This window comes from Pan paniscus, chromosome 3 (genome assembly GCF_029289425.2).
Source record: "Pan paniscus chromosome 3, NHGRI_mPanPan1-v2.0_pri, whole genome shotgun sequence".
NCBI classification, from domain to species: domain Eukaryota; kingdom Metazoa; phylum Chordata; class Mammalia; order Primates; family Hominidae; genus Pan; species Pan paniscus.
The window spans coordinates 50,755,167-50,782,402 of NC_073252.2; the positions used below are offsets into that span (position 1 = coordinate 50,755,167).

At 37.6% G+C, this 27,236-nt stretch overlaps 1 protein-coding gene and 1 long non-coding RNA gene across 6 annotated transcripts in view; one reads left to right on the top strand and one right to left on the bottom strand.

The window, feature by feature from the left end:
- The window catches only part of NAA11 (N-alpha-acetyltransferase 11, NatA catalytic subunit), a 173,485-nt gene that overhangs the window by 22,733 nt on the left and 123,516 nt on the right, over positions 1-27,236 (top strand). The window contains exons 2-3 of one of the 4 annotated variants that reach the window (XR_008625147.2): positions 9,584-9,693; positions 10,314-10,436. The exons of 1 other annotated variant lie outside the window; for it this stretch is intronic. The gene's annotated coding sequence lies outside the window, so the exon portion shown is untranslated. Of the gene's footprint in view, positions 1-9,583; positions 9,694-10,313; positions 27,217-27,236 lie in introns of those variants that run through there. 2 more of the 4 variants (XR_008625146.2, XR_008625148.1) reach the window with 2 other exon arrangements.
- The window catches only part of LOC106634682 (uncharacterized), a 99,289-nt gene that overhangs the window by 4,814 nt on the left and 67,239 nt on the right, over positions 1-27,236 (bottom strand). The window lies entirely within an intron of this gene.

A 27,236-nucleotide genomic window follows, 5' to 3' on the forward strand; every position in this document is an offset into this window, starting at 1 on the left:
GTGGTAACGTCCATTACCCAAGTCAAAAGACTACCAATTACATTCTTCTCCCAAAACAAAAAGGGAAGCCTTATTGACTTAATTCTAGAAGGTTGCCCAAATGTTTTATCTCAGACCAAAGCCTATCTGCTCCAAGGAGCCTTCCTGTCTGAACAGCTAGCTACTTTCAAATGGCACTGTGTTCCTTTCCCATCTCCCCTTAAATTAAGTCCCAGTTCACCAATTCTCCCACTATGTTATCTTGATCATCACTGTGATTAACAAAGGTCAGGAAGAGCGGGTGTAATGATGCGCACCTGTCGTCCCAGGCTTCCTTGGAGTTTGAGGCTGCAGTGATCATGATTATGCCACTGCACTCCAGCCTGAGCGACAGAGCAAGACCCCTACTCAAATTAATGTAAAATAAAATAATAAATGAACAAAGGCCAAGAAGATATTATCAAATTTGCATCTGAAAATAAAGAAAAGTGAGTGTCTTTGCAAAGATTTTCAGATGGTCCATGTTAGCAGTAAAAACTGACCTGTACATTTATCTCTTATGTTGTTTCTTTCCCAGTTAGGACTGCTTTTTTGCATGCTTTTTGAAAACATTTATGTTGGGAGGTTTATATATATATAAAAAAAAAAGGCCTCAAGAGAACAGGAATGAAAAGGGAAGGATGCACAAATTAAAAAGTCAAGATGGCAAATATATTACTTTGGGTGTATATTTTAAGCAGCTGTAACAACAACAACAACAAAACCCTAAAATTCAAAGTCTCAAACAAAATAGAATTTTATTTCTGTCTTATCTAACGATCCAGGGATGAGCATTTCCAGGCCAGCAGGGAAGCTCTTTCCCTATAGATATCTTGTTTCTCTTCCATTTCCTCCAGTGTTCTTCTCTGGATTGGTTGAGGTTGGATTACACATACTAGTCCATGTTCCATTTTGTAAGAAGGGAGAAAGAGATTAAGTGGCAAGCAAACAATTTCTTCTTTAAACCATTTTACTTGAAAGTTACACATATCACTTTTATTATGAAGTAGTTGATGCTATAGATATGAAATATATGTGAATATACACACAAATGTATATACAAATATAATGCAAATATACATATATAGAATAAAGATATATACATTATATACACATATACAGTCTCAGACAATGCAATGACACAAAAAAATGAGACTTTGTTATGAAGGATTTGGGTGTCTTTGTAGAAAACTATTTAAAATTTGTCAGATTAATATTAGCAACTGCACATCCATTTTCATTTTGTCCTACCATCATTTTGATTGTTTATAGATTTTTACACTTGCAACCTAAACTTAACAAGAATAAATCAGTGACATTTTCCTTGAATACTTATTGTATAGATGAATTAATAATACCTCTCACAGAAAAGAATACCAATACATTTGGGAAGATTGACATAAGGAAAGAGAAGATATGATTTAGATCTTCAGAAGAGAAGGAAAATTCACAAAGTTATTCAAAGCAGAAATCTGTAATATAATTTCAATTTCTGTTCTATGGTATCAATCTACATTAAAAGTGCATATTTCAAAACAAAGTCCCTCTGATGCCCTTGTATCCCGTATACACATTTATACTCTCAAAATATTCCATATGTCATTTCTTAAAATTATTTATGTATTTCTACTAATGCAGGGCCAAATAAACCAACTAAATAGAATAAGAGGAAATTAGTTTGGCCAGTCTTTTATTTTTCTCTAGTTCTGCTATGGAAGCATTTTAGCATCCATCATTTTTAAAAGAAATAGAAGATTCCTTAAAGTAAGGCTGACTGCCTTCCATTCCAGACAAAATAATGTTAAACCTCTTTTAGAATACAGTAAATTGTAAGATAAAATTAGCTATTGTTGTAAAGGGTAACTTTGCCCTGCAAAGTTAAATTAAATTCAAGTATTTTTTGTGAGCTATTATAAAATGGATTTGGCTCCTCCACACTTGGTCCCTCGTATAGCTAGAGCCCTTGTGCTTGCTGGTCCCCATGCTGGAGCTCTTCTGCTTTTCCATGGGTGCCCAGCTTTTATCACCACCATGTACAGAAGTATTTTTAACTTATTGTATTTTCTTCTTAAAGACCTTGAACTGAGGAGCTAGAAGTGGATTCTATCACCAAGAAATGAGCCCGAAGTAAAATCACTTCCTCTGGTTAATCTGCATTACAATTTATTTAATGCTGATAAACAGGAATTGACATATTATTCATCAAAAAATTGTATCAAAGAAATATATTTAACAGCATGAGGTAAATGCTAAGTGTCTCTTGATTAGTATAGATGATCAATATTTTAAAAACACAGAGGTAGGAAAGATCATTGTGCACAGGACTATTCAAGGAACTCTTCATAGTGGAGTGCAATAGAGATGGGCAGATTTCAACAAGGTAGAGAAGCAAGTGGAAAGAAAAATAAACTTGGAGGGGAGGATATTCTGATCAAATTCTTCAACCATCTGTCTTAAAACTTCTCCACAATAATATGAAATGTTTATTCAGTACTTACTCTGTGGCAGGCATTTTATAAAGATTATTCCATGTGAACTAAGAACACACTTTTGACTTGAGTGCCAAGATAATCTGCACTTTAGATACATGGATTCTGATGCATAGATCAGTTTGCTAATTCATTTAAGGTGACATAGCTAATAAATGGCAGAGACATGATGCAAACCTGTGTGTGACTCTGGAATTCACATGCTTAACCACTGTAATATAAGGACATTCTTACTGCAAAGTCATGGAGTGCATCCCTTTCATCTCACTTCTACTATCAGTGATTACCTTTCAGGCCCTTATCATTACCTGACACGAACTGCTATTACAACCTTCTTAAAATATGGCTTCTCTAATTTTAATATCCGTCTCTCTAGCTTATCCTTTCTAATGTCCACCTCATGTTCTGCTCATTCTTTCCCTATTCAAAACCTTTTAGAGGATCCCAATGCATTAAAAAAACACACACACTTAAATAACCTCTTTTGATGTCCTCATATAACCCAATTTACTTTTCAACATTTTTGCCCTCCCTACCGCTCACTCTACTTCATATCAGATTAATTTATGTACTTGCTTGTCTTTCCCATTAGATTTCCAATTACTTAAGGATAGAAGAAATGCCTTCTCTTCCTGCCCTGTATAGTTCTTAGCAAAATTCCAAACATATGGTGGACATTTATCAAATGTTTGTTTCTTTGAATTTTGCTGAATCGGCATGTTGTAAGCATAATGAGTAGTTTATGTTGACTAAGGCAGGTAAGATATGAAGGGAAGAAGCAATAGAAGTGCAGGGTAGGGGGGCCATATTGTGGGGGCACATCAAAGATCAATGTCAGAAGTTGGGACTTTAACTTGAAATAGGCAACAAAATGTGCTTTGAGATGAAACATGTTAAAGTATATGGCAAGGTATAAAACCAAATTTCATTGTAATGTTCCCTCTGTTGCCATTCTTTCTTCCCACATACAAATGGCATGCATTTTGCCTAACACCTTAGGAAAATCATTGCCTACATCCAGTGAATGAAGCAGTTCTCAACGTCATTCCATGTCATTTTTACAAATTCTCAAGATAGTTCTACTTTTTCAGTGCCTGTGAATACTTGCCCCTATAAGCATGAATGTCTCTTTGGGAAGGTACAACAGATTGCCACTAGTATTATAACTGGGCATGTTAAAGCATGACATTTCCATCACCTGAAAGCGAATGGGGAAACCAAGCTGAACCAGGCCAGAGCTCATTGGCAGTGGTGGCTGGTTCAGACTTACTAGCACCTGTCACTCGCAGTCTCCATTACTAACAAAATCATTCCTTAGATATTGTAGAGTCACATCAAGATGTTAGAGTTACCATCTCTTGAGGAAGCAGAATGTCCTGGTATCTGCAATATGAGAACAGATTCCTCCTGGCTACTCTCCAGGTTAAGGTCACAATCCTAATATTGACAAAGTTGCTTCCTTTGAGATTCTTTATCCATAAAATGAGGAAACAATGCTTAACAATGCTTATGGATAGAGAACAGCTCTATCCAACAGTTTTTATTTTGGGGTTTTTGTTTGTTTGGGGTGGAGAGGAGGAAATGTCAACTGATATATAATAAATATCAAAAAAATTTAAAGTATAAACCAAGATTTGATATAAAAAAACTTTTTAAATAATCAAATTCTGTAATTAGTCAGAGATATAAAGTCAAACCATAAGTACAACATTGGGGTCTTGATATTCTTATAAGCCTTTTTAGTCTCTTTCTGCTGGACAAATGATGGGTCTATGAGAAGATAGCCTGATAGCCTCTGTAAACTTCCAAAGTCTTTCATCTTGTTGTTATAAAACTTCTCCGTCTTTCAGAAATGTAATGAGGCAGGATTATATAGAGGAAAGGACTCAGGGTTGGGCATAAGCATCATGAAGACTAGGCACTGGTGTGTAGAAAGTCTCAACTTCTCTATGCCTCGGTTTTCTTATTGGTAAAATATAGCAAGTAAATAAAATCATTGCAGGAGTCTACCTGCTCTAAAGTTTAGTGATTCTGTGATAGCAAATTTTCTCAAAATCAGTCTCACAAGTAAGAAAAATGTTGAATGTATATTTGGTGACAGTCTGACAGTATATCCATGGATTTTCTGTGTGTTCCACTGTTAGTTCTTAATAAAGATAAGTAAGATTTAGTCCTTGCTCTCAAGATGTTTATAACCTAACAAGTAGAAAAAGACAAAGGCATTTAACATAAAGCAAAATGTAATCAACTATTACTTGAATCCAAAGAGAAATAAAATATAGTCAAGTAAAATCAGTGGAGAACATGTTATTAAAGTGTTAACATTTGATTTTGTTATGGGATCTTCGGGATGTCCATTTCCTGGCTGGAAACCTCTGTGGCCGATGACACCTTTGGCAGTTTTGCTTGGGCCCACTGGGCTCATTTCGCCCACTTGGCCAGTAGGCTGCACTCGGCTCATACCACTGGTCTGGGTCTCATGCTTGCCAAGGGCGTGTATCCATGTCTGCCAAGGGCGAGTCAGGCATGGAACAGTGAGGGGTGTGTGAGTGAGTGTGGGGTCTGGCCACTGTGCACAGTCAGACACACCAACTGCTGCAGTGGGGTGGGAACTCCAGGTGCTGGCACTGGGGCTGGCTCTCTGCAAGGCTACAGCCAGACCAGGCGCACCATAAGCAGCTTCCACAGCTGGCACTAAGGAATGTGGTGGCACCTGGAATCTTGGAGATGCCAGGAACCACAGGATCCCAAAGAGGGAGTCACAGCCCTGGCTTGGGGAGCTTCTAGGTCTGGGATCCCCAAAGGGCCACAACTCTTCTCTCCTTTTCTTCTCCCGCAACCTGGCAAGCAAGGGACATGTTTCAGGCCTGTTCGTGTTACTGCTCTTTTAGCCTCACCATTCAGTGGGTCCCGACTTCTTGTCATGTGACCAGGAAGAATGAGATATGCAGACAAGTGAAGGGTGAGCAAGACGAAGAGGAGCGTTATTGGGCAATAGAACAGCTCAGGGGAGACCTGCAGGGGGCAGCTCCTTTCTGCAGCCAGGGTGTCCAGATGAGTGTTCAGCTCCTAGCAGAGAGGATAGCACCTCTCTTCAGGCAGGTAGTCCCAACAAGTGTTCAGCTCCCAGCAGAAAACGTAGCTCCTCTCTGCAGCTGCTCTTCCCATCATCTGCTCTGCTCTGGCTGAGCCCTGGGCTTTTATCAGCCTCAGTGGGGAGGAAGTACATGCTGATTGGTCCATGAGCAGCCATTGGTGGGCCCAGAAAAGGCACCACAAATTCCCACTATGGTCTGCAGGACTGGCAGCCTGCCCCCCAGCCTTCAGGCCCTCCCTAGCCTGAAGGTGGGGCCTCAACAGGGACCCACCCCCTTCCACACAGAAGCCTGTCTGCCTCCTGCTGCTGTCCATGGCACCCAGGCTGCTTGCACCAAGGGGCACCTGCAGGCCAGCGCCGAGCTGCCCTCAGTCCCCCTTCAACTCCCCCCACCACGTGCTTATTGGCACCCAAAGTCTGGAGGGGGCTGAGGCATGAGGGGGCTGGCATGTCAGCACTACCCCGAGTGAGTGCACACCTGGATGGGCTGTGACAGCACCTGGGCTTGGCCCCAACCCTGCTCTGAGATTGGAGCAGGCACCAGGAATGGGGAGAGGCAAGTCAGTGGGAGCAGACACTGCCCAGCCTGAGGGGACAGGGGGGCTTTCCTGGGCCCCTGAGGGTGCAAAGTGCAGAGATGCCCAGGCCCTACGTTTGGGAGGGCGGAGCTCTCGCCCACTCCATGGAGTGTGTGGCAGCCCCAGCTGCACCTCCTCACAATCTGGGGCCGGAGCTCCAGGTCCTCGCTGAGGCCCTCTCTGTCCACTCCTCTGTGCCTGACCACACTGCTCCCCATCCAGTGGGTGGCTCAGCCTGGCTCCATCACAGTAGCCCCCAGGGCGGTGGGCTCCACGGAGGCTCTCGCTTGTCCCTAGTTCCTGCCAGCTCTGTGGAGTGCAGCACCACTCCGGGGCCAGTTCTGCCTCCTCCCCACACGCTCCCCACAGCGGTGGCAGGCGACAGCGGCAACTGCATGGCCAGGGTGCAGAGCAGCAGAGGCTCTGGACCTGGGAGCAGGTCCTGCCTGGCCTCAGGAGGGTGGGAGCAGTGCAGTCTGCTGCTCAGGGACAGAAGGCACAGGGGACCCACTGCTGCCATTGATGATGCTCCCACAGCCGCTCCTGCTGCCACTGCCTGTGCCTCCCTGATGACAGCAGCTGCTCTGGATGGTCTGCCGCTGCCATTAATTTAAGCGTTGAAGAATCAATAGCCTTAATCATAAATGGGGATTAGATGGGAGTGAGAATTCAGGAGCACATAACAACAAAGGAAAAACATTCAGTGGTCTATGGGTGGGGATAAATGTTAAATCATAGGGCATTCTATGACAACACTGAGTAATAGAATTTGGCATACTGGCTTCTGGGAGACAAGAACTAAGATAGGCTAGGACAAAGAAAAGAGAGCCTTCAATGCCAGACACAAGAGTTCAGAGGTAATGGGGTCCATGGTCAATTTTTGAGCAAGGGAATTAAATGAGAAGGTCAAAACTGTACTTGAAACTGAGTATCAATTGAAGATTGAATGCTGAAATTAATGAGGAGCTCTTTCCCAGATAAGGAAGGCCAAGGTGTGAATCTGGCTGCAGAGGTAAGAAAAGAAATAAAGGGAGGTACATTCTAAAGCTTAATAAGCGCTCTGTTTTATAAATGTTCTGTAAGTGCCTAATAAGTTCTAGGCACTGGGTAAGGTGTAGGAATACAAAGATGAACAAAATGTTGTCCTCTGTCAAGAATGGCTTATTGGTTAAAAGGATGACTTCCAGAAGTTGAAGCTTGGCTTCATAGTTTTAAGCTGTGTAACTCTGGACAAGTTGCTTACCTTCTTTGTGCCTTAATTTCCTCATGTGTAAAAAGGGGATAATTAGTAACATTCCTCAAACTGTTATGATGAAGATTAACTAGGTCAATGTAAGGCAAAAGATTTTCTGTCATATAATACAGGATTCAGTATATATTTGCTACTTCTACTTCCACTTCCACACAGAATTACACAGAATGAAGTAATTTCAGAAGGAAGAATTTGGTTTAGTGAAAGTAAGACATTTCAAATAGCAAAATAAAAGAAAAGGGATATCTTTTAAAAGTGGTAAGAATCCATTTATTAATATTAGCTTAGCTCAAGAATGAATATAAACAACTAGACAGGCTTCACCTAATCTAATACTTTAAAGACATGTTACTTCTCAGAGGAATAGAACTCTCAGAACAGAAGAACAAATTGTATATTTTATATTAAATAAATAAGAAGTTCATGGTTATAATAACTCAATCTGTTCTGCATTACTTTATCAATGATGGAGATAGAAAATACTATGAGAAGCATGATACTTTATCCTTGACTAGTTTTTCTAAGCTGTCTTTTTAAATTGAACAGCAAAGAGTTTTTGCAATTGAAGATTGTTTATACTACCCATTTAATGTCTAGCATTTTGAACATTTTCTCTCCTGCTTTTTTAAAGTAATACAATTTCCCAGTGTTTAGCACAGGGGATATTATGGTTTGGGGGGATAAACCAATTCCTGAGAGTTTATCTACAGGTCCTTCCTTATGTGTCTAAAAGTAAACTCTGGAGTACTATTGTGAGTAGCATTATCAAAGTTGCTTTTGTGTGTCAGCATTTATTTTAGTTTTGTTGTCAAAGATCATGCAGTTTTTTTGTTTCTATTTATCAACCTAAATATCCCTTAGTCAACAATCTTTTCTGAAAGCCTGTAATCCTGAAACAGATTTCCTGAGCAAGATGGAGTTAAATAAAACACTCATTTTCTAGGACTTGGAACATTTGTCCTAATTTCACACCTTATGCTGCAGCTCAGTTAGTGCTTGAAAGGCAAAGCATGCAGCCAAAAAGCAAGTTCCAACATCACCTCTTCTATTGCATTGCACCTTTTGACTCCCTAAGACAGAATAAGATGCACTAACATGCCTCTTTGCTTTATAGTGAAGCAGTATTTGGATTATGTCAAAATCAGAGACCTGAAGAAAGATGCTTAATTTACATGCAAACCCTGTTTCAAACCTTGTCTACTATATTCTTTCTGAGACTCTTTATTGTTTCAAAAATAATTCTCAAAGTAGCTTCAGTAATGGAAAGCAATTTATTCACACAGCAAATATTTATTAAACACCTACTATATCCATATCACTGAAATCACTATAGTATGGGATGAGGGAATGGGGATGAACTATAGGCGTAAATTATACAAAAATAGGCAATAAGAAGGTTTTTCCTTCAAGAGTTCAGAATCTAGTTGAAAATATAAATAAGAGTATACAAATTGTATATTATTAGAAAACTATGGATCATTTTTCATTTTTAGCATCATGTCTACTTTCAGATACATAGAAATGCTTATAGATATTTAAATTTAAAATCCTCTTTCCTCGAGGATACAGAGTAATGTTTAATTTATTTATAATAAACTGGATAAAAGAACCTTAGAGAGTGATTTGAACAAAGCCACCAGATAGAAATATAAGACAGGAATCTTTCCTAGCAAATATTAGAAATATCAAAGATTAAATGAAACTGATTTTAATAAACAATGATTTGTTTCTAATTTGCATTTAGACATGTTCATAAACATTGCCTTTTATGATTGCCAAAATTTGATTCGGATGTGCATTGTCTCTGTTCTTATTTAGCAATGTGTATATAAACTTCAATTTCTTTCCCAATCACTGATGTAGGAAAATCAGTATGTGCCCTCCACAAACACTGGTTAATTGTTTGAATCTAGTTTTCGCAGCTAGATTCTTCTTTACCCTGTATTTCTGTTCCTTGATTGTAGGGTAAGTTCAAAGGGAGACGATGTGGTAATGAGTCCAAAGGGCTTATGAGTCATAGGCTAAAACCTTAGCAACTTGGCAGATGAGCTGTGCTTAAAATTTAGAAATGGGCTCAGCATTGATGTACTATGGAACCCATATCTGGAATTTCTACTTTGTCTTAGTCCATTTTGTCCTATTACAACAGAATGCCACAGACTGAGTGATTTACACTTAATGGAGGCCAGGAAGTTCAATATCAAGGTGGTGGCATCTGGCAAGGGCCTTCATGCTGCATCATCCCATGAAGGTGAGAAGGTAAGAGAGGGTTTGAGAGCAATGGGGACAAAGGGTCCAACTCATCATTTTATCAGGACACCACTCCTGAGATAACTAATCCATTCCTGAGATAATAGCATTAATCCATTCAGGAGGGCAGAGATGTCTTGATCTAATCCTCTCTTAAAGATCCCACCTCTTAACACTGTTGCACTGGGAATTTAGTTTTCAACACATGAATTTTGGGGGACACATTTAAACCATACCATACTTTTAAAAAGGAAGTTTGTGGAGGAGAGAAAAATGGACCAGTTGGTCATTCAATTTCTCACTTGTTCACTACCATATTCTCATTAGATTGAGTTTAATTCATTTTATATATTTTCTGGGTTGACCATGTAAACATAACTAGCATAGTGGTTAAGAACATGGACTTGAACCAAATTTGCCAAGTTTGAACCATGCTTCTGCCATATAAGCTTGAATAATTTCTTCACTTCTGTCTTCATTTTCCTTATCTGTATAATTAAAATAATGGGATCAACTCCCAAATGCTTTGGGAAAATTAATTGACTTGATATAGGTAAAGTTTTTAGAGCAGTGTCTGTCCATTTTAAGCATCTCTAAGATTTTGCCATTACTATATTGTTGTTCTTTAGAATATTATTGGGATTCTCTACTGTAACTTTTTGCTTCACATACAATTTTAGAAGAGTCAAGAAAAGTTGGCAGCACCGAATGAGGGAAGATCAGAGTCTTTCCCTTTGTTTTTAAACACTAAGGTAACCATTTTTAAAAATATCTAATTTCTATGACATGACCAGTCACCAAAGTTTTTCTTTCCTGTGGTTTAAATGAGGTCTACTTTAGTAATCACGATTTAGCAAGAAGTCAACAGAGGGCATGCAAAACACAGTGTTAAAAAAAACTTTCACTCTTATTTATACAACAGTTTATATTGAGTGTTAATATTTAAATTCTTTAAAAAACTATACTTTTTTTCTTTATTTCATCAATATAGACAACAAATATAATTTCTTTTGTCTATTTAAAAAGAAGAAAAACAGTAGATAAGCAGAGAAATCTAACACTCCTCTGAAATCTAGACATAGCATCTTTTTAATCAAAAACAACAGGTTAATCCTGGCTTTGGAGTCAGAGAAATCATATTAAAATGCATACAGTGTGATTCATTCAAAACCTGAATATAGCAACATATAATCCTATAAAGCCACAGAGATTTTTAGATCAAAGCAAAAAAGGTAAATCAAACCTGAAATGAATGGATTAACAGAAATGGGAGCGTTACTGTAATATTCCTTTGTACTGAGTAACAGAGAAGCAGATTTTGTCAAATCTTGCTTTCTAATTCCCATCTGGAAAAGCCTTGCTCTGGAAATGAACAGGTTTGAAGGAATGCCTTTGACATCTGTAAAGTTAAAAAGCATCAATAATTGGAATGGGCTTAATCCCTCATTCAACAGCAGGTACTTTATACGCAATCATAAGAAGTGATGAAAGTCAGGCACAGATGTACAAATTGTTAGATTTAATCAGATTGGTCCTCTACCCCTGGTTTACTCTATTCTGTTTTAGCTTCTGCTTAACCTGAGTTAATGGAAGGAGATGGTCATATATGTAAGGAACAAATCCAGGTCAAAAATCAGTTTGGAGATGTCGGGTGACAACTGAGTTTAACCCATGAACCACCAGATATAGAAAGTTTTCATTAATAGTTCTTTGAATAGTATGAATTATCATTCATACTAGTCTATATTAAACTGATTCTGTGAAAAGGGCCTAGTGTTTGCTCCTCTGAGATTCTGCAATAAGAAGAGGCTGTGTGTCAAAGAGAAACAATAGTGGGTGGTAGGGGAAAAATAAACAGAGGAAGTAGACCTGACACTTAGGGGTTGACAACACCAACTGTTTCTGATGTCTAAAATATTTATTGGAGCGGCACACACATTTAGATGCTCTGAAATTTATTCTGTTTTCACAGTTCCAGCTGTTAAGTAGCCATCTCTCTCTCCAAATAGTGGTATAGAGATGGAGAAAAGAAGATGAAATTTGTAATTGCACAATCAAATTACAGTATGGATTTAACTAGAAATTGATTCAAAAATTTATGCTTATCTACCCACATCTCAAATTTTGGGGAAGCATTTTAATTTCAATTATTTACTATTACTATGTCCTATTGGAAGTCTAAAGAAAAACTTGAAAATACTATATAACATGTTTCATCAGAACCTCTAAGCATATTATTGCCTACTAGATTTTTTTTTATTTTACATTTATTTATTTGTTTGTTTCTTTTTTGAGACGGAGTTTCACTTTTGCTGCCCAGGAGTGCATTGGGGTGATCTTGGCTCACCGCAACCTCTGCCTTCCAGGTTCAAGCGATTCTCCTGCCTCAGCCACCCGAGTAGCTGGGATTACAGGCATGCACCACCACACCCAGCTGATTTTGTATTTTTAGTAGAGACAGGGTTTCTCTATGTTGGTCAGGCTGGTCTCGAACACCTAACCTCAGGTGATCCACCCGCCTCAGCCTCCCAAAGTGTTGAGATTACAGGCATTAGCCACCAGGCCCGGCCCAATTCTTTTTTATTTTTAATTTTGAGACAGGGTCTCACTCTTTTGCTCACGCTGGAGTAGACAGGCACCATCATAGTTCACTTCAGCCTCGATCTCTTGGGCTGAAGTGATCCTCCTGCCTCAGACCCCCTAGTAGCTGGGACTACAGTTACACACCACCATGCCCAGCTGATTTTTTTGTTTTTTGTAGAGACAGGATCTCAATATGTTGCCCAGGCTGGTCCCCAACTCCTGGTCTTAAGCAATCCTCTGGTCTCAGCCTCCCAAAGTCCTGGGATTATAGGCGTAAACCACCGCACCTGGCCCAGATTCTTTATATGGTGCTGTACACGCTCTTTTAAAATAAACCAAAAACTTGGATAATAAATTATATAAGAACTAATACTACTAGAAATGGTACTATTTTATTTTGTTTCCCCATTTGTAGTAAAACTGTTTTTTTCAAACTCAGTAATATATATATGTGAATGTGCTTTTAATTTCTAACATACCATATTGTACATACATATTAGTTGTCAGTATTCTTGTACTTCCACAATGATAGAAATATCTTAAAATTAAGGAATTTAATAGTCAAATAGAGATTTACATTCAGAGAAAAGAAAAATACCCTTTTCAGTTTTGTCTCATTTTCATGCAAATAATTTTTGTTCTTACTCCCCCATCTTTATTAAATCTTAATTTCAGTATAAAAAATCTGCAAACTCCATATGCAGCAAGTTCTCTCCCTCTTCTGACCTCAATCATACACAAAACTTTAAAACAGAATTATTTCTTACCATATGGGATCTGAGACTAAGATCAAACCCAACCTAGACAAATGCCATGCAGCAAGTTGACAACTGTTCCTGGAGTCCTGGGCAATGCCTGGGAGAGTGCCTGCCAGGGCCTACTGTTTTCAAACGAGTTTCATTTCTCTAACAATTTAAATCTGCCAAGAAGAAACCGAGACAATCAAGCTTCGTGCCAAAAAGCCCCAAGCTTAAGCGAGAGATGTATCCTCTCTTTAGCCTGCTGATGAGAGAGAGAGCAGAGGGAGAGGAAAGGATAAAGATTCATAATGAGTAGGACAGAGGCTCATATGCTTTTGGAATGCCACAACAGGACAATTTCTGGCCCTAATGATGTTACTTTGTTGAGCTTCATATCTGGGATAGAGCACACCATTTTCCTTTTTCTGTTCTGAGTTCCATTACATTTGGGATTGAATATTATCTATGCCATATCTTCCTCCCATCTCCCCATCCTAACCCTCCCACAACTGTGTCAACCAGAGAAACATCCCACTAGAGAGGCTCCTGGTTCAATTTTGGACATAAAATCTTGGGACCAAGGAAACCTTCCTGGAGAGACCCAGCATTCTCTGCTGTCAGTTTCCTGGCCCTTTGCTTCTTTATATCACCTCAAATTCACCTTCAAAAAGGAAGTAAACAAGAAAGTCAGAATATCTATCATATGGACTATAATTTGTGAGAAAAGGAGAGCAAAAGAGAGGGCCTGGTGGTCGCTTTCTACCCCAAAGAGCCATATGCACTGAGAATGGCTGAGAACCTCCTCTGCCAACCCAGCAGCAGCCTTCCTAACACCTTGTGTTTGAGAAATGAGAGACCTACTGTTTATTATCACAGGTCCAGGTGGTAAAAATCCAAAGTTTATCCAAGCAGATATCTTCAATCGTAATACCAAATGACAATAAATTGAGGTAAAATGTTGCTGTTGCAAATCTACAAATGAGCTATACTGTGTACTATTTTGAGGTAAAACATTTTCAGAACTACAAATTTATGATCCTTCTAGTAGCTGAAATATAATCTTTTGAATCATACTGTTCTGAATTCAAATCCCAGCTTCCCACCAACTAGCTGTGTGACTGAGCAATTTATTTATAAATTGTCTGAGTTCTGGCTTTTTCTTCACAAGGAACATCAAAAACATATTCCACAGGGTAATTTTGTGAGGATAAAAAAACGAGATAATTGATGTAAAGCACATAGAACTATTGCAAAGTTATCACTGCTGCATGGTAAGCACTTAGTAAATAATGGCTATTCGTAGTTTTCAATTTGGGATAAATGTATGATGTTAAATGAATTTGCTAACTTTGGCCTTAAGACAATCACTGCAAATATTTTGCTTTTGAAATTGTTTTGAGATTTCTCTCTCAATTGCCTTCCATTTATCCTGAAAAATCCATTACTTATGACATGATATCAGAGTCATGTAGAAGGCAGATTAGAAAGAAGAGCTTTATAATCACAACTGAGAGGGAATTTGAAATCCACATTGTGTTGGGAATAAACTGAGACACCTTTCTGGAGGACAACTTGGCAATGTCTGTCAAAGCCATCAGAATTTCATTTCTAGGGATGTGCCAAAGGGCATTATGAAGATATAGCTCTAGTGATATTCACTGCAATTTTTAAAAAATTAAAAACCATTTGTATGTCCCTTGACAGAAGATTGTTTAAATATATTATGATACATCATACCAGTGGAATGTTATGTAGCCATCAAAAATATTGTAGAAAAATATTGAATGACATAAAGAATAATCATTTAATAAGTGAAAAAGTATACTGAAGACAATATTACAGTATCCTGTTTTTCACAGAGGAAAAGTCTTCAGAGGATATACACCAAAATATTAACATCTTATATCAGCATGGTAGGATTATGAATGACTTTATTTTAAGGTTTCTGTTCTTGATTTTCTGAAATTTAAATGATTTTTTGAACAAACATGTATTGTTTAGTAATTTTTAAATAATATAAAATAAATTTACTTGAGTTTTAAATTTTGCTATTTCATTGAAAATTCAGAAATGTAAATAATGATATCTATAAAGCCAAGCATAAATCCACACACAAATTTATCCACACGTATTTATTCATATTTTCTCTAAAATGCCAGTATATTGGTACATACTATGTTTGCATACACAAGCATACTAACAGATGAAAAATTCCTACCAAGTTCTCATAGAAAATCTGTGTATTTCTTCAAATATTCATTTAAATCCCAATTTAAAGCTGTATTTAAGAAATAGTTGCAGCATATCTTTTAATGCCTCTTCCTTGTAAAGTCTTCAAATGCTGCTGACCTTGCATAATAATTTTTTTCTTACAACATATTAATTATTGTTCTGGCACCTCTGGCCTACTCATGAAATCAATGAAGTGTGAAATGCGTCTGTGCAGAGTAATATTTCATATTTGGTACTTTATGTATTAATTACTTTTCTGTTTCTGCTAATACAGTCTGGGGGAAAAAAACACCCCATTCTGTAATGAGGTGTCAGTGGGGAAAGAAGGAAAACAGCAAACAATTCTGATTTGCTGACCTATCAAAAGCTACTAAGAGAAGAAAGAGAATCTTCTGCACCAGTTCCCTCTGCTGAGAGTGTCTCCTTCTGTAAGCCTGCTACTTAGCAAGTGAGGGGCCTTCTCATAGTGGAGCCTGGCTTTCTTGTGTTTAAAATAACAGATGTGAGATTATGAGAAGCAAGTCACTCAAGTCACACCTCATTGTTTTCAGCCTGACATATAAAATAAAATCCAAAATCCAAAGTTCAACTCAATGTCAACCAAAGATGGAATACAGAGTGCAATTAAAATATATAACAATTTACCAAATTATAATCTGCAAAGAGAAAAAAATGTGGGAAAATGCTAGTCTGTTAAGATCCTATTTAGTTGTCACTTCAGCTGTCCAACAGTTAAAATATAAATCAGTTTGACAATCTGAAAGCAGCAGTTTTAATCCTGAATTCCAGGGGTGCTCTCTCTCTCTCTCTCTCCCTCTTTCTCTCACTCACACACAGACACACACACATGCCAGTCATTCAGCCTGAACAGAAAAATTCAGGTGTGATATTTCTTGATTCAAGAGCTGTGTTAAGCAGTTATAAAGCTGATGTAATTTACAGCAAATAATAAAGCTAACCTAAGAGACCTCAGCCTCAATTTGCTAAAACTTATTACACCTCATTGGCCACTGAATATCCAAAAGAAGAAAAAAGAAAAAAAAAACTTACCTGAATAAGAGACTTGACAAGTATTAGCCTAGTGAGAAATGATTGGCTTAAAATTGCTCTGGCTACCCCGAAAGGTTCAGATGAACACTATTTATGATGTTATGATTTCCTATTTCCTGAGTTATGTCAAAGCCAAAGGAGCTACTGGAACTATACTAATGAGTCCATAGATGTTTTCAGATGTCTGTTTGACTCCTGAGTCTAATTAAATGTCCTAATATGACATATGTGGTTCTCCACTGAATATCCCAGCTGTGGAATTAATACATTACAAAAATACACACACACAATTATCTCAAACTACAGTGAGTTTGAGGTTATAAATATAGCAATTATATTGAATTCACTAACATAGCACTTTGTAAAGTGCTATAAACATGCTAAATAAATGACCAAGAATGTGTGACTATTAATAACTAGCCTCTTGTTAATGACACCTCACAGCCTTGTGAAGGAGAGTGCGCTACTTTGGTTTTGTACCATACCATCTTTAATCCATATTTTTCATGAGAATTTTTTTGTAGCAACATGTATTCCCATGTGCCAAAATGTTTTGGGGGTGATGGGGGTAAAGAACTCATGGGCAAAATGTTATGATGTCAAAGAAAAGTAACAAATGGCTGGTTTACCCTAAATTACCAACCCAGTCCAAAATAATTCTAATAGTCTCAGAAGTTATTCTATAATGGTAAATTTGGTGAGGTGAAATATTTGCCCACAACTTTCAAAAATTTCCATTATGTATTAGCAGATACGTAATACATATTCTTTATAGTACAAATCCCTTATTGACAGTGATTATTATACTCGAAAAGAAATAAAAATGTAAAAAGTTATTTGAGCGAGTCACAGCATTTTTACATGTGTTTCAATCAACTGTAATCTCATGTGACTAGAGATTCTCAGATCTGATAACTTTCTGAAATATGATTCAGATATTAAAAATTACATTCATGACTAAAGAAGTAGGAGACATTCAAATATATTAAACACAAATCTATAACACACATATACTTTGAAACATCTATAAACACTTTCTCTAAGAAACATGTAGAATACACAAGGCAAACATCCCTTCACCTTATTTGCCCACCTCATCCTCATTGCTCAAGCGTTTATTATTAAGAGGTTGGTGTATATTTGCTTTCTATTTTAGACTGCTTACTGTGTCACAATTTGTATACTGGTACAGTTTATTCATTTATTAAGAAATCAAGTGTGTATATTAGGATGATTTTAAGTAAATTTAAAAGTAATCATTTCAGCCATTGTGGGTTTGTAGAATTCTCTTAAATTTAGTTGATCTGAGGATTATTAAAGAAAATGAGCAACATATGTTCTGCTTAGAATACAGACAGTAAAATTTCAGAGTAAAATCAGAAGACTGTTGAATAGAAAGAAGACAAAGGTTAATGTTGGGAAGCAGAAATCACTTCTCATAAATCACTGGCTTATAAAAATAAAGTGCTTATCCTTTCCTTTTGTTCAAGGTGTAATTGCCCATCCTTGATACTACCTATGGCAGTTATATAATACACTGTTGGGAGAAAAAAATGGAATATTTGAATGCCTAAGGATGCATGCAGTATCATTCTACCAAAGCTTCCAACATTGAAGTGTTTGTATTATTAACAGCCTCTAAAATTTACTATAGTGACTAATTTGCTATAGTCATGAGACAGAAATCATGTAGCATGATTTACACTACTACAAAATCTTTACTAACTTGGGCACCGTAAATTTGATCATTTAATAATTTAGTACTAAATCTCTTCTTTTAATGAAAGGAGAGTGATCATGATTATTATTAATGCTATTTTTAGTTAGTTTTAAATTATGCCATTATGATAAAACATTCTACTTCATTTAATATTTCAACTCAAAATTAATTTCCAAAGTCTTTAACTCTAGTCAGTCTGCATAATTACAAGGTATTGTAATACTCTTGCAATTGAATTTCAGAAGTGCATTTAACAATAGGGAAAGTTAAGTGAGTATCTTATTTAGGTATTGCAGCTTAGAGTTGCTCTTGGTTTTTCAGACTTCCAACAGACAGCATTCTAAATCAGAAATTAATTTTTTAATTTTTGAAGAAAAGATAAACAATAGGCAAAGCCATTTATATCTGTTTCTGATAAAAACACTGCATAGTTTTAAAGTGCTGTGATGAATAGTCTGTGTGTTCTTTCAGATCAGTCCTTTTGAAAAATAAACAACAGTTAACATGTCACTTCAAAATGCTCTCATGTGCCACCTTCATCCAATTTATGGCATCTGATAAATAGAAAAGTGAATTTCAACATTTTGTTGAAAGCAGTAGTTGTTTCACATGCTGACAGGTGTTAGCGTAAAAGCAACTTGCAACTTAAGACCACCATCTACTGGTTCTGTCCAATGCTGCAAAAGCTACAGTGTAATATCTGATTGATTTTAAATGCACCCCACTAAAGAATCTACCAACACTCTTTCAAAAAATTTGCTAAATTAGTCACCTACCTCCTAACCAATACTTTAATATTGAGTATGCGCATTCTTAAAGACCTCAATCATTCTTTAAGACATCAATCATTCTTCAAGAAACAACAATAACTAGAATCTGTTATGCTAGAGGCTGTTACCTATGATGACTAATGGTAGATTTTTTAAAAATAATCAACCTGATACTCTTGAATCAAACTTGATTGATAGACATGGATATCAAAATTTATGCTCTACCTCAGAGGAAGATACCCTATGACAGTTAAGATTCGATTTAAGAACTAAATAGAAAAGCATTTTGTTGATGAGACTCCTTTATACTGATTCATATTGCCTTCCATTACTCCAGAGCCATGGTTAAGCATTGACTTTGGTGGGACACTATAGCCCTGAAAGGGACATGGGATTGTTACTTAGGGTCACAACCTCTGTAGAGCCTTTCAAATTAATATGATTAGTAATTTACAAAGTTGGATAAAAGTTGAGCTAAATTTCTCAAGAGTTTGCTGCCTTAGGGCTGTTGCCTCCCAAATGGACTTTTGTTTTTGGGTTTAGAGACAAAGCATTGCATTTATAAAGTTTTGTTTCTTTCATGTACTGCCCCATCTACCCTGAAAAGATGTAATTTCTTGTTTTCCAAGTTCCTCAATCACTTCATTCATTCATTCATTCAACAAATATTTGTTAAAAGCCCTAAGCTCTGTGGCAGGTAATAGGGATGGATAGGTAAGGAAAAAATATAATTCCAATTAACATAACAGGATTAAATATATTTATTTATTTATACGTTCTGTGGTTCCACAAAGAATTAAAGCATACCACTATAACCAATTTTCTAGTACAGATATTTTAAAAAACTTTTGGAATTTTGCAAAATTATATCTCTCCTTCCCCAACTTCTACCACTTGAATGATATGCATAGATTTTGAGACCACATTTTATCACAGACAGATACAGTGACTATACAGCTCTTCTAAGCCCTCTGCTTCTCTATATGTTTGAAGTTAGCTCATACCCTTAGAGATTTTGTGTTGGTGTGCGTAATTTGTTCCATTATTTTCTTCGTTACCCAGACTTGAAATTCTGCCTTTGCTTTTCTGATTAAAATAGAAGCAATCAAACAGAAATTCCCTCATCTTACCAACACAAAATATACCAATCTACCTGCATTACTACCTGTAATCTCTGCCTTTCTTGCTGTTAGAATAGAAGATGTGGTCCTCTTATCAAAGCCCAGGTCTCCCCTGTACACTCCACCACTTTCCAGCCTTCTAAAAAAAAGTTACCTTCCGTAATTATGACATTATTAACTTTTCTTCCTCCATTTGATCATTTTCATTAGCATTAAAAAAACCTTTAGGTTTGTTCATTAAAAAAAAAAAACTTCTTGACATTTTACTCACTACTATCCCTTTATACTACACCCTTCACAGTGAAAATTCTTGACAAGGTTGTCTATAGTCTCTTCTCTATTGCATTACCTTCTATTTTCTCCTCAACTAATTCCTGTAGGCTTTCTGCCTCACCTTCCACTGAGATTGCACATTGAGATCACCAATGATTTGCATGTTTCCACATCCAACAGTAACACTTTTGCTCTTATATTTAGAGACTTCTCAGCAGCGTTGGCCATGGTGAACCCTTCTGTCCTCAAAAGCCTCTCTGAGTTTGGCTCTCAGATACTTCACTCTACTTCCTCCATCCTTACTGGCCATTCCTCTGCTGGCTCCTTATTCTCTGCTACATTTGAAATACCGGAAAGCCTCAGAGTTTGTAGCTGGGGATCCTTTTCTTCTTTAGTCTACACTCTCTTACTAGGCAATTTCATCCAGTTCCATGGAGTTAAAGAATTCCGTATTAACAGTGATCTGAAATTTCTTTCTCTAGCCTTGAACCTCACCTGAAATAGGCTTTTAGATCCAATTGACCTCTTGACACTTCCACTGGAATTTCTAATATGCAACTCATTAACATGCCTCAAACAAAACTTCTGAGATTTGCAAAACTTATCTTCCTCCTTGTTTTTTTAAACAATCATCAATACACCACAATCTATCTGTTTGCTCTAGGAAATTTTTCAATATATCACAATCTATCTAGTTGATCTAGGAAACATTTAGAAAACCTTTCCTTCCCTCTCTTTGCTGTCTAACCCATCAGCCAGTCTTGTCAATTCCACCTCTGAAATATTTCCATGAACTCCATCTCAATAGCTACAAACTGGACTTCTTCTATTGTCTCCTAATATATTGCTTGGCTTCTACTCCTATCATGCTATAATTCCTTTTTCACAGGTTGGCCAGAGTGACTTTTTTAAAAAACAGAATTTATATTATGTAACTGTTCTATTTAAACCTTCCAAATTAAAACTCCTAAGCCTGTCATCCAGCACCTTGTATAATGTGGGCTGTGTTTACTTCTCTGCTTTCACCTCTTTATACTCTTTTCCCACTACATCCCAGACACATTTGCCTTACTTGTGTTCTTCAAGCATGCCAAGCATGCCATTTGTTCTTTTCTTGGGGCTTTGTGTTTGCTGGTCCCCCTGCCAGGACACTTTGTCCCTAGATCTTTAGAAGGTTGGTTAATTCCCATCATTCAGGTCATTGAAAGAAGTTTTGTTTCTTTCATGACAGTCCCACCCATCCTGGAAAAATGTAATTTCTTGCTTTTCAAGTTCCTCAAATCACTTCATTCACTCATTCAGCAAATATTTTTTAAAGGGTCTAGAGCTTGTCCAACCCGCCTTATTTTGTTGTTGTTGTTCTATTTTGTTTTGTTTTAGGCTTTTAGAAGCCTGCAGCCATGGTGTTTAGTTTCTGTCTCTCTGAGGAAGGAGCTTTACTGGCCTAATCAGAAACAGAAACTAAGAATCCATGACTGTATTCTCTCCCTTGGACAGCCTGATAGGCTCTGTGGCAGATAATAGGGATGTAATTCGTCATTGTGTACATGCTAATTCCTTAGAGAGGCCTTCCTTGAGTACTGTCTATGTAATCAGATCCTAATCAGTCTCTATTGCCTTCTTTTATTTTCATCATAGCACTTATTGTTACCTGATATTTTTTATTTATTTATTAATCACTTATCTTGTAGTAGAATATGGACTCGACAACAAAGAACTTGTCTGCTTTGTGCACTGTGGTATCACTAGTAGATATAACAGTGCATGATATTTGGTGGGTACTCAATAAATGTTGATAAAATTAATGGATAAATTACTAGCTAAGTAATTAATGGGCCTTGATTTTATCCAATATCAGCCCACATCCAGTGATGCCAAGTCCTGACAACTCTTACTTTATGATATGTATTTATTATCTATGCCACATCATTTCTACAGTTGGATTCTTTACTGTCTCCTTGAGAATGTTTTTTTTTTTTTTTTCTCCATCTGCATAGCCATACTATGGAGGGAGGCAGTAGAGTGTAATAGTTAAATGCTTTTCAGACTGCCCATGTTTGCCATTTGCTGTTTGACTGGTAAATTGTTTGGCAAGTCTGTGCCTCTGCTTCCTCATCTGTAAACTGGGGATAGGATAATGATGGTACCCAGCTGTAGACAGTTGTGAGGAATTGGTGAGTTAATTGCTAGGAAACATTTGCACTGGAGCCTGGAAAGCATGGATAAGTGTTAGTTGTTTCTTTGCCTGTTCAGTTAACCTTCCTGAAACACTGTTCTTATATCACTCCCTCACTCACCACACCCTGCAACCTTGTGTGCAGAAACTTCCAAGACTTCCCAATGCCCCCAAAATTGAGGCTTCAGTCTGTCTTTCAAGGCTTTCCTCAATGTAGTCCCTATAACTTTCTTTATATTACTTTTCTTCATTCCATCATATGAACACTTCCACTCAGTCCAGTTCATGCACACACATTTTATTTCCATTAATATTAATTAAAATCATGTGTTAGAGCCAGGCATTGTTGCTGGATATACACAAAAATGAAAGATACCGCCTTTGTCCTCAAACTCCACAGAGTTTCCTAAAGCCCCTATATCAGTCAGGATTCTCCAGGCACAAGAAACAGAAACTGACTCTCAAAAACTTAATAGGAAAAAAAAAGTATCAAAATGTATCAGAATTGAAGGAAAAGCTAGAGCACGAAGAAACAACAAAACAAAACAAACAAAAAACCATGACAGACTCAGAAAGGATAACAACCAAAGTAGAACCTAAGTTATAGGAACTAAAAGATAGTATTCTCAGGGTCCTAATACCAGAAAAAGTGAGTATAAACAACTTTTCTGCCTTGCATCACTCTTTGTCTCAAGAGCCAAATCCCAGGAAAATAACATTTAATTAACCTGGACCGGGCTGCATGCCCACTCTTTAGTTACGGGAGGGCACAGTGATTCCTGGTCTTACCAACATTGTATCTGGAGGAAGAACTGTGCCTCTTTTTGAGGCACAGTTCAAACCGTACTGCCTCTCTAAAGCCTTCAGAATCTGCCTGATTTCAATCATCATTGTCGTCTGGAAACTTTTATGGAAGTTATTAATTTGTACCTGACATTCAGCACTTAACATTACTTGCTCGCATTGTAACTTGTATATTTTATGTAAATATTATAGGTCCTTTAAAAAATGACTCCGTTGTGGCCTCCTTGTGGAGCAGCATTATTATATCTTCAGAACTTTTCTTTGTGCACCCAAAGAGGAAAGTGGCAAAACATCCATGAATGTTGCCCATACTGGTTATCTGAGGGGAAATAGACACATCTCCCTGAACAGATCTTTTATTTCTGCTCTGTTCTTCAAGTGCACCCCCATCCTCTCCCATTTCCCCAGTAGCACCAGGGATTTGATTTAGGCAGAAAGGCTGGGGTATTGCTTAGTATCTACGAGTCCTGGGTTGCCTCCTCTAAGGCTTGCCAGCTAACACTTTAGAAAACAGTGATGTTCTGCAATAATCAGGTATGAAACAGGTTTACAACATATTTTCACCTTTATTAACTCATTTAATCATGTCATTTCACCAAAATATTCTATTTGGCACATACAGAGGGATCCAGAGGCTCTGGCCAGCCCTGGATTCACAAAGCCAAGGCTGGTCATTAGAGTAGCAAAGGAATGACCCAGAGTTGAGATATCCCCAATATCACCTTCCAATCTACTATACAATTATCTTAGTTACTATGTTTGCTTTTTATTTTCTGTCACTCCACTAGAATATAAGCTCCTCAAGATCAGAGATCTTTATGCTATGTTGCCTGATGTATCCCAAATTTCTAGTTGTGTTTAGCAGAGCACTTAAAAGAGCTGGTCAGACTTGCATTATAACCCTGGCTCCACCACTTGCTGTAACCTAAAGCAAGTTACATATTTTCTCTGAGCCTCAGTTTCTCATTTCCTAAATGAAAATAAAATAGTGCTCATCTCCTAGATTTGTTAGGAGAATTAAATGAGAAAATGTATGCAAAGCACTTAGTATATTGCCTGGCACATAGAAAGATGATATACATTACTATAATAGTCAGCATTTGTATCTGTATCAAACAAATATTTATTGGGTACCTACTGCTGTGGTCTAAATGTGTTCCCCAAAATTCATATGTTAGAAACTTAACCCTCAATACAACATTGTAAAGAGGTTAGGTCTTTTGGGAGGTGTTTAGGTCATGAGGGCCCTACCCTCATGAATGGATTAGTGCTACTCTAACAAGGGCTTGCAATAGCAGGTTCACCCTATCTTGCCCTTCTGTCTTTTACCATGTAAGGATGAAGCAAGAAGGCCCACACCAGATGCTGACATCTTGATCTTGGACTTCCCAGACCTCAGAACTGTGGGAAACAAATTTCTGTTCTTTATAAATTATCAAGTCTATGTTACTCTGTTATAGCAGGATAAATGTACTAAGACATGTATTATAAAGGATGTTGAGAATCCTCATATCAATAAGATGTGATTTTATAGTAGCTTTCAAGTATTTCACAGTCTAGACCTCAAACAGATAAACTAAAAACAAGATGTGATATAATATAATGTAATATGATATGATATGTTTGATATGATATGATAAGGGTAAGGCCAAAATACAACACAGGGAAAAGAACACTATTATGCCCTGAGTGGTCTAGAAGGGCTTCCTGGCAGACGTAACTCTGGAGAGGTATCCATAGGATTATTTAGGAGTTTTTCAGGCAAAGAAATATGAACAAGTCATTGTCATCAAAGATAATAGAATTAATAAAGTGCAAGGTGATGATAAGCAGTTTAGAGAAAAATTTTCAAAGTAGGGAAAGTGAGAGATAGGATTGAAGAGGTAAGAACTAGGTAATTCAGGACTTAGTACAAGATGTTTGAAAACTTGTACTTTCTTCTTTTGGCAATATGGAATAATAAGATGTGTTTAAGAAAGAAAACAGCATAATGAGACGTTCATTGGCTGAGTCACTGGTAACTGCATGGAAGATGAATTTGAGGGGACAAGATCAGGTAACAGATTTCAATTAGAGAGTTACTACAAAAGTCAAAGTAGAAGACAACAAGGGACAAAAATAAGGCAGTGGAGAGGAAAGAAGAGGTTAAAGAAAAAACTTAAATCCCTAGGACTGGCTAATTGAATGGGGTTTAGGTTGAAGTTGGTAAGGAAGGTAGTCATGGGGAGTCTAAGAAATGAAAGCACTGAAAAGGGAAGCTCCTTCTGGCCAAATTCTTTCCAAAGCTGTTTTCAAATAAATAATTCCAGGACACCTGGTGAGACAGTGTTCATTTTCTTTTTTTTTCTTTTTTTAATTTTCTTTTTAATTTTCAGCAAGGCAAGTTACTTCTATATAGAAGGGTGCACCCTTACAGATGGAACAATGGTGAGCGCACACTTGGACAAGGGAGGGGAAGGAGTTCTTATCCCTGACGCATGTGGCCCCTGCTGCTGTGTTGTTTCCCTATTGGCTAGGGTTAGACTGCACAGGCTAAACTAATTCCGATTGGCTAATTTAAAGAGAATGACGGGGTGAGTGCTTTGGCAGGAGTCAGGGCAGAGCAGGTAGCAGGTAATCAGAATGAGTTAGGGTGGAGCAGGTAATCAGAATGAGTCAGGGTGGAGTAGGTAATCGAAAAAGATTGCTTTATGAGGAAGTTAAGTTTAAAAGTAGAAGGCAAAGAATTGAACATAATGACATATTAATTCTTTGAAAATAAATTTAGAATTCATATCTAACAACCCCTCCTCTTGTATTTCCTTACAGCTTTCTTTTCAAACTTTTTAAACATATCTTAGCTTAGTTATTTTGCTTGATTTTCTAAAAGAAGAAGCTTCTCTGGATAAGGTGGAGGACAGTTAAGGAAGGTTTTAGTAAGTGCTGTTTTTATGAGCCTCTGCACCAACTTACGGATACATGGTATGACACAGCACCCGACAAGAATAAGTACACCTATAACGGCTGCGAGGGAAATAAGAATTGAGGCTATTATTCCTTTCCATTTACCTAACCACTTTTCTAGCCATCCCGTAAAGGGGTCATTTACCCTTGAGTTGCTGGCTAACTCATTGGATAGAGCAGTCAGACCTTGCAATGCCTTTGTTATACTTCCATTAGAGACAGTGTTGTTTGGGATGAAGGTGCAACACTGAGTTTTAATCATGATGCAAACTCCTCCTCTTTCTGCTAATATCATGTCTAAGGCTATCCTATTTTCCCAAGCCATCTGGCTAGTAGCCCCTAATTGTTCAGCTATTCCTTTAACGGCATCTCTAGTGTAGTTAATAAATCGCTGCTGGTTGTAATAGATGTAGTTTATCCAATCTACATTTTTACTAACTGTCACCCACCAAAATATTGACTCAAATCCTGCAGCTATTTGATTTCGGGCTTTAAATTGATCTGGTATTCCCCATGGGACTCCAATTGCGTCTAAATAGACATGAGAGTTGAAAGACCCATAAGGGGCTTCTCTCGCTTTATGATGTTTATTTTTCCTCCCTCTGGTTGATGAAATGCCAGGGTGAAAGGGATAGCCAATTGGACTAAAGCACAAGTGCCACTCCAGTTATTCGGCAGAGTGTCCAGTAAAGGTCCACCACAATACCACCACACATCCGCTTGGGGATGAACAAGGGCTGACTTATTGGCAAGCTCTTGAAAGTTCTTAAGCTAACTGCATGTCTTCAGGTCTCCAAGGAATGCTAAGTTTCCTCCCTGTCATGGGAGACACAAAGTGAACTTAGTGTTGGGAGATGGAAGCTGGATGGCCCTCACGGGCTGACCTGCAGGGTGGCGAACTTCGGGATATAGCAGAGAGAGAGCTTGGTAAGACTTATTACTCCAGGCTGTAGACAGTGTTCATTTTCAGCTGACCTTATAGTATCATATACCTGTCTCTTCTTTCTGATGGCACAGACATGTCTTTGAGGACTTATCAGTCTCCATTGTCTTTTACTATCTTTTATGGGCAGCGTTTGCATTTTAAATGTGTTCTCTTTAAAATGCAAGAACAAGATCAAACGAAACAAATTTCTTAGT